We start from the raw sequence: 9,276 nt of genomic DNA, 5'->3' as shown, positions 1-9,276 counted from the left end.
TTCAATTAAAAACATTTTGAGTTCTAAATTCTCTCCCTCCTACTGAGAAAGCAAGCAATATGATATCAATGATACATGTGAAATCATGCAAAATAAATTTCCATATTAGCCATATTGAAAAAAAAAAGCAAAAGAAACAAAGTGAAAAGAGTATATTTTAAACTGTATTCAGAATTCATCAGTTCTCTGGTGACAAATAACAGTTTTCATTATGAATCATTGGGAATTGTCTTGGATCATTGTATTAAGTAGAGTAGCTAAATCTTTTATAGTTGAACATCACTACAATATTGTCATTACTATGTACATATTCTTCTGATTTTGCTCACTTCAGTTTGTATCAGTTCAGGTAAATCTTCCCAGGTTTTTCTGAAATCATTCCCCTCATCATTTCTCATTGCACAATAATATTCCATCACAATTATATGCCACAACTTTTTCAGCCATTCTCCAATTGATAGATATCTCCTCAATTGCCAATTCTTTGCTACCACAATAAGAATTGCCATATTTTTGTACGAATGAATTCTTTTAACTCTTCTTTGATTTCTTTGAGATATAGTCACATAAGTGGTATTATTAGTTCAAAGGGTGTCATGCTAAATTTTCAATAATCAGAATAATTAAATTATAGACTATTAGAGTTAGATGAAACCTTAGAACATAACATTAGGACTTAGAATATAGAATGTGAGAGTTGAAAAAGAAATTAAAAGCAAAGAATTACAGAACATGGAATACAGGAAATTAAAACTAGAATGGACCTCAGAAACCATCTGGTCTAGCCCCATTATCTTAACATGAAAACTGAGAGCAAAAACAGTAAAATGACTAAAATATGACCATATAGCTGAGTTGGGACTAAAATTCAGATTTCTTAATTTACCAGATTATGTTCTTCTCCCTAGATTTTGAAATCTAACACATATCAATGAACATGTACACTTCAAAAATGAGTTTTTCATAATAATCTTCAAAGTATCTGAGCTCTGCTCAGATAGTTAATATTTTATAAGATGAAGTTTTAGAGTAATTATCTGTAAAAGAGTAATTTGTAACCTCAAGATTAAGTTACTGACATTTTATTAAAATTAACAATTATTGACAACAAAATTTTCCATAGATAAAGTTTGCAAATGACATTGTACAGATTTCAGGTCTCAGACCACTAAAATATGTCTTCAATGTAATTCAAAGTCATGTAAAAGAGCCTAGGACCAGCTCTCTTCACGGACAAAACCAAATGAATGAAGACCGAATATTTGCAGATTTATGACAAGTAGGAAACATTTACTGTTCTCAAGCTCATGCCATCTGTACCACTGCCCTCACTTTTCTTTCCCTTGTAGAAAATACAAAAGCTCAGAAGTTGCTGACACTGCGAAGTGCCAAGATCAAATTATCTCTTGTCACTTCTAAAGTGGAATCACTGCTTCTAGATAGCTATGGGAATACACATAACTGGATACTACCTGTTCTTCACATTTTGAGTTAGTTAATTATAGAGGGGAAGTCCTACCCTAGGACTTCTCTAATCACCAGGATCTCTGCAGGCCACACCCTTCTTATTTCCAGTCATACTTCCTCACATGGTGAATGATTAACATTTCAAACACAGACAGTCTCTCTCTCTCTCTCTCTCTCTCTCTCTCTCTCTCTCTCTCTTCTCTCTCTCTCTCTCTCTCTCCTATCCCCCTCTTTCTCTCTCTTTCCCTCTCCGTCTCCCTTTCCCTCTCCCTTTCCTTCTTTCTTTCCCTTCCCCCTTCCCCCTTCCTCTTCCCCCTCCCTCTTCCCCCTCCCTCTTCCTCTCACTCTCCCCTCCCCCCTCTCCTTCTCCCTCTCCCCTTCCCTTTCCTCTTCCCCTTTCCCTCTCCTTCCCCTCTCCCTTTCTCTCTCTCCTTCCCTTCCTCCCTCTCCCTTTCCCTCCCTCCCTTTCTCTCTCTCTCTCTCTCTCTCTCTCTCTCTCTCTCTCTCTCTCTCTCTCTCTGTCTCTCTCTCTCCTTTCTTCCTCCCCCCCCAACTATCTCTTTCTTTATCTCTGATTCTTCCCTTTCTTCCCACTATCCTCTTTTTAAGCATTTTGTGATTCTGTAAGGTCTCCCTTAGATTTCTAATGAAGGAAACGTTTATTTCCATTTTCCTCCTTTCTAGCAACATCAAAGTAGCACAGAGCAACGAAGGCACTGAACAACTATGCTGAATAAGATGGTTCTAGCCTTGATGAACTCAGAAATTCAGGAATTGGATGCTGGCTATTCAGAAAGAAGTGCTTTTAGAAGCTACACTCAGGGGTGTGCTGGAGTTGAATCATATAAGCTTGAGAGCCAATTGTTAAATTTTCGGCATGAGAATTTAAGCTGTAGAAACCAGCAAATGCTTCAAAGTAGGATTCAATTTATTTTGCTGATTATCTATACTCAAGTGGAGAAAATGTTTTTTTTTTTTGAGAAAATGTTAATAAAATTAAACTAAACATATTTTATCAATAGGTTTTTTTTTCCCTTCTGAAATACAGATTGTTAAACATTTACCAGTACCTCACTACACCTTCCTGAATCTCTAGGATGTGTCATATACTGCTAATTAGCCAGACGATATTAATTTTGAATGAGTTCCTTTCACATAAAAACAGAAGTTGAAGGTGAAATTTATTTAACCCCCCCCCAAAAAATCCTAGATTTGTTTACCATCCAAGAGAATATAATCAAGATGGGTTTCTATGAGTCCCCGAAGTGCCTCACATGTTTTTTGAATTTGTTTATGGGTATCTGTGAGTCTTTGTTTTATTACTGTTAATATTTTATTGTTTTAGGTATTTAAATGTTAATTTAACATTTTTTTGTTTTTGTTTTGTTTGTTTTTTAAACATTTCTTTTGCTGTGGAGTAATTATTCCTGATATGCACATACTTTGTATATTCAGTACCTTTCTTAAAGGGACTCTTTTAATCCCTTTTAGGATTGTTCACCCTAGCATAAGGCATTCCAAACATTGTTTGGAAGATTATTTCCCTGGTTTTACTCTGGTTGGAAATTGTAATGGGACAGAGAGGCCAAGAAAAGCCTGATACTGTCTTTAGTGACAATCTTTCCTTAGGATATGAACCTGGTCTTCATGAGCCCAGAAATGAGGGTCCTTGGTGAGAAGAGGACAATCTCTCCTTAACTGTGGCTCTGACACTTAAAATGTCATGGAAATGAGGCGTGACAATTGTGAGTGGCAGTAGTAAATAGAGAATTGCACCTGGAGTCAAGAAAGCTTGGATTCAATCCTGGCTTTGACAGGATTAATTAGTTGTGCAACCAAGGGAAAGTCACTTAATATTTCTAAGTATTCCTCTCTAAAATAGAGATATTGCTCTTTCTACCTTACATTATTGTTATGAGTCCCATAATAAATATACGTAATAAGACTTGCAAACTTTATAGGTTTATATCCGTCTATTATTATATTATGAATGTTGCTCCTGTGTTCTAAGTGCTCTCTGAAGATCCGGCACTCAAACAAACATGATCCCAGCATTCACCAGTTGGCAAAACTTTTAAAGTTGATTTTCTGGGGGAGAGAAGATGGAATAAGCCGCCATTCTGGTTGCTCACAATGTAGATAAAAAAGCAGCCAGGGTTAAACCATGTGATCCTTGGGTCTGTAGTCCCTATCCCTGCCTTTAAAGCTGATGAGTTCCAGTTGCAGAGTACTGGCATCAAAGGATGAAGAGCATCTTCCCCTTTTTCCCCATCAAGAACTGTTGTGTGATGAGATGGTCAAGAAGCTCAAAATAACTTTTTATTTTTCTCCTATATTAGAAGTCGCCATAAATATAATTTCCATGCAGAACTTCTCCAGTTTTTTACTCTTCATGTGATACAATCTCTCCTCTCAGGAGCAAGTAAGTCTCAAAGGATTTCAATTGTTGGGTGTTTCCTCAATAAAGAGCAGTTCCCTTGTTTCAGCCTTCATGAGGCAGGGGAGGCAGACCTGACTCATGTGTAGTCAATGTATTGTTTACAAAAAAGATTTAGAGATCAAAGGGATGGATTCTGCTTCATTGAGACTCAGTTTTCTCAACTATAAAATGGGGGCAAAGGCTGTTTCTGTGTGGTCTGGAACCTAGAATGTGCTAGATAAATATAAACCAGTAACAAAACATTTGAGGGTAGGTACTGTTCTGTGTTTATCTTTGTATCATGAACCTAAGCTAGCTCAATGCCTTCATCATGTAGGCTTTTTTTTTTTTTTTTTTTTTTTTTGAGATTGGATTGGGTCTCCCTCTCTCATCCAGAAGGGAAGTGCAGCTGTACTCATCATGGTCCTAGTCCCAATACTGAATCAAAGGTAAGCCTTGGCCTACTCCTCTTTTCCTACCTGGGCCAATTTGCTCCTCCTCAGGCATTTGTTTCAGTGACCCTTCACTCCTGGGGGCTCAAGGGATCCACCAGCTTCAGCTTTTTGCAATAGCAAGAATTATAGGCACATGCCAAGATTCCTGGCCATAGTAGGCTCTTAATAAAAACCAACTGAATTATCAAAGTGATTTCCCAAGATTATTGGTTAGTCATGTCAATCTATACTTATTAAAACTCATTGGCTATTACATTCAGAACTTGCACTTTGTAAGTGCTTAATTACAGATTGATTTGAATTAAAATTTTAGTGGCAGTTTTGATCTGGTTCCATTTCCAGGACTGCTGGTGTTATGCCACAGTTTTCTTTAACTGTCCTGACTCAGTTTCCCTGTCTCAGTTTCCTTAACTGTTCTGTCTCTGACCCAGTAAAACTAAGGATTATTCGCTCTCGGGTTATAAATTAGCAAGATAAAAGAGTAGATCTCCTGATTCTTTTAGGGATTTACAATATTCCTTTAGAATATTCCAAGATCAACCCATGATATCTTTACTTCTTTGTCTCTGGAATTTTTAGGTTTTATGGCTTCCCCTCCCTGATAAAAAACTTTCCCTCCCTTTCTCTTCTTTGTCTCCAAAAAGGTATTTAAGAAGTTGGGGTTCCTCCATTCATTGCTGGAGAATGGCGTCTGGCAGCTGTATGCTGGACGATGGATTCTTTGGGTCCTCCAGCCCTGGGACCAATATGGATTCCTTGGTCCCAGTATACTTATCTCTGTCTGACTGGATAATCTGAGACATGAGTCCTGTCCAGTCAATCTTACTCTCCCATTAATAAAATATTAAAAACTCTCTAATCTCTCTCCTGCCTCAGTTTCTCCGGCATTACACTGGCTCTACTAGAAGTTGTTTTCTAGGCTTATCTTTAGGGATAGAAATTCAGGTTATCTCCGCTGGCTAAGGTTTACTTTTTTCCCTGCTACCTGTCTTGCTCCTGTAGGTCTTGTTCTGGTCCTAGGCTACCTGGATGAAGTACTTTCCTAAAAGACCTGCTGGGATTCCTCTCCTAGCTTCATACTAATATTTTGGTCTCTTTCTTCACTTTTCCTAGAGACCTAATGGTCTTGAACACTTGGTAGTCTAACAATTCATGTTGCACTTTGAAGTTTATGAAATGCTTTTCTCATCTTCATTTGATTTTTTTCATGAATTCCCTTGAAATTCGTGACCTTTTGTTTTTCCATATGAACTTTGTTATTTTTTCTAGGTCATTAAAATAGTTTTTTAGGACTCTGATTGGAATAGTGCTAAATAAATAGATTAGTTTAGGTAGTATTGTCATCTTTATTATATTTGCTCACCCTATCCAAGAGCATTTAATATTTTTTCAGTTGGTTAGATCAGACTTAATTTGTGTGGAAAGTGTTTTGTAGTTTTGCTCATAAAGTTCCTATTTTTCCCTTGGCATATAGCTTCCTAAATATTTTATACTATCAGTAGTTACTTTAAATGAAATTTCTCTTTGTAACTCTGTTTTTTTTTTGTTAGTGATATATAAGAATGTTGATGACGTATATGGGTTTATTTTGTATCTTGCAACTTTGCTAAAGGTGTGGATTATTTCTAATAATTTTTTAGTAGAATCTCTGGTGTTCTTTAAGTATATCATATCATCAGCAAAGAGTGATAATTTGGTTTCCTCATTGCCTACTCTAATTCCTTTAATCTCTTTCTCAACTCTTATTGCCAAAGCTAGCATTTCTAATACAATATTTAATAGTAAGGGTGATAGTGGGCACCCTTGTTTCACTCCTGATCTTATTGGGAATGGTTGCAGTTTGTCATATGATTCTTACTGATGGTTTTAAATAGATGCTGATTATTTTAAGGAAAAGTCCATTTATTCCTATACTCTCAAGTGTTTTTTAATAGGAATGGATGTTGGATTTTATCAAATGCTTTTTCTGCATCTGTTGAGATGATCATATGATTTTTGTTAGTTTGGTTATTAATATGGCCAATTATACTGATAGTTTTCCTAATATTGAACCAGCCCTGCATTCCTGGTATAACTCCTACTTGATCATGGTGTATTATCCTGGGGATGATTTTCTGTGGTCTTTTTGCTAATATCTTATTTAAGATTTTAGCATCAATATTCATTAGGGAGATTGTCCTATAATTTTCTCTGTTTTCAACTTACCTGGTCTCACAACAATCCTTTGAGGTAACTAATGAAAGTATTTATCGTACCCTTTGAGTGATTGATTTTTGAGTGATTCTTCAATGTCAGGAATGTGGCATGTGCAAACAGAAGTATCTAAAAGACCTCATCATCTATATTAAGGAATCTTCCTGTTTTGGGGGCCCATGTTTTTGATTGGTGCATGTTTACTTTATCAATTCCAAACAAAACCCATCATACCTATAATGGTGGAACAGTAATCAATCAACATTATTCCTAGAAAGGAAATATCAATTATCCTATGACTCTACTTGATAATCCTGACTTCCTTGACCAAATCAACCACCTTGGCCACTATCATCCTAAATATGCTATTTCATCCATTATCAACCAATTATACACAAATCAAGCATTTTCTTTCCTTGAAGACAGAGTCTATTTCATTTTTTAATTTGCATTCCATCACTTCATGTATTGCTTATAAGCATATTCATTTTTTTTTTCATTCAATTTGAGCTTTTCTTCACTAGACAACCTCCATGATGATGGCAAACATTTTTGGGAAATGTGTTCCTTTTCTATGTCTGGTCTGAATTGTCAGAAAATTATCAGAGTTATCTCAGTTACATCTTTCAAGTAATTTTATATGGTTTGATATATTTAAAGAGACATTTTACTGGAGGGCCTCAAAGAGATCATTTTATATCACACACACACAGTGACAGCATATTCTCTTATTCTCATCAAAGGTCATTCCCTTCAATTTATATTTTGAAAAAAATTTTTTTTACCTTTAATGAATTCTTTTGAATACTGATTCAAAAAAAAAAAAAAAGCTTATCTTAGTTAACTAAGTCTCTAGATTTACCCTTTTGAAATCTAGGTTAAACTGACATAAAATGTTTTGATGGAAAGACTCTTCAGGATCATCTCACCCCACTCTTATTTTACTGATGAAGATCTGAGGCTCATAAAGGTGAAGTGATTTATATATGGACATAAAGATTATAAATGGCAGAATCAGAACTTTAATCCATGTTTTCTGTCTTATTTGGTCTTGTGATTTAGACCATATCTACATGGGAAATATCTGAAATTATCTAGTTCAGTGATTTATAACGGATCATTTTATATTAATTTTTTGAACTTCAGTTAATCAACATTTACTAGCCCAGTGCTTGGAGAACATTGTCTTGCAAATCCAGCTGTATGCTGCAGACATTAAGAATATGACTCTTATCTAAGTCATTTCTCTCTGATCCATTTTCCTCTTCTGTAAAATAGTTTGTGGGCATCAAAATGACATGTATATAAAGTGTTTTGCAAACTTTATTTTTTTTTTTTTTTTAAATTTTTTATTTAATAATTACATTATATTGACACTCATTTCTGTTCCGATTTTTTTTTTCCCCTCCCTCCCTCCACCCCCTCCCCTAGATGGCAAGCAGTCCTTTATATGTTGGATATGTTTTTTGCAAACTTTAAAAATATTCAAATGTAATACAAATTTTATATTATTGTAACTGAAAAATTCGGCTTTGGGTTGATGATTTTTTCCTCTAAATCCTTTGAGCCTGACCCTATCCTCCTAGATAAACGGATGAGTGTGGCCTAGAGGACTCGGACAACTGCAATCATGTAGATAAGGTAAGGCAAATCTCAAGACAATAAAAATCCAGACAGATACTAACAAATGGGACAATTCTGTCAAGCAGCCTATCGTCCCGGAGTGTCCTGTCACGTCGAGATTTTAGGATCAATGGAGTGTTAAGTCACTTATGTAATATGGTACTTCATATGATATGGTTGTTAAATACCTGCGGTTTGACTTTGAGGAAAGTGCCTCAAAAGGGTTTCATGTCTTGGGCACAGCCCCAAAGGAGAGCTTGGTCCAAGGGGCAAAGCTTCCTCCTCACTCTCAAAAAGCCCTGGAAGTCTGGTTACAACCTGAATTTGCCCAGCTGGAAGGGATTAAACTAACTCGCTTAATCCGTCGCCTCCGCATTTTAAGGCAACCTCTTTCCTAAAGTCGGCTCGCTGAGGTTCACACAGGTGGCAAATGCCAAAGCGAACTTTGACTTGAACACAGGTCCTTGGACTAAACAATTTTTCTACGGTGAGGGATGATTTCTCCACAGTATTCTTCCAACTCACAAAGGCAATGTCAATTCCGACGGAACACATTTCGTGTGTTTCTAATTGTTCGAGTCGGACAGCGCAAAACACCACAAGACCCACCAGAAAGCAACGGCCAAAACCGCCCTTAGTAGAGGTAGTAGTAGTGCAGCTGCCCATGCGCAAAAAAACTTCCTGGGTGGCGAGAGAGGCGCGTGTACTCGCGGGCCCAGCGCTGGAGGAAGAAAGTGATGGAGTGAACGAGCCCGCCAGACGCGCGCACACGGAGGAACGCCAGACCCGCTCGCGCTCCGGCACTTGTGGGAGAAGAAGGGCGGGGAGGAGGGAAGGGAAGAAGGAGGAAGGCGTGGCGAGAGTGCTGTCGTCATGGTTCCGCCTCTGTTGCCCCCCCTCACTAGCAGCCCGGCAGGCTGCGCGCGCATCTCCCCCTTCTTTTGTGGTCCGGCCCATTGCGAGGGTGACAGGAAACCCTGTGTAGGGTGCGCCGCCATCTTGGACGAGTCCGAGGAGGATCCTTTCCTGAGGGAAGCCGCAGGAGCCGCCGCCGGAGCCGCCGCCGCCCCGCGCCTCCTCTTCTGACCCCGGCCTCCTCAGCCTGTCTGAGCTCGTATC

This window comes from Antechinus flavipes, chromosome 2 (genome assembly GCF_016432865.1).
Source record: "Antechinus flavipes isolate AdamAnt ecotype Samford, QLD, Australia chromosome 2, AdamAnt_v2, whole genome shotgun sequence".
Taxonomy (NCBI): domain Eukaryota; kingdom Metazoa; phylum Chordata; class Mammalia; order Dasyuromorphia; family Dasyuridae; genus Antechinus; species Antechinus flavipes.
The sequence above is the reverse complement of the archived record's forward strand: the minus strand, read 5'-3'. Positions refer to the sequence as shown.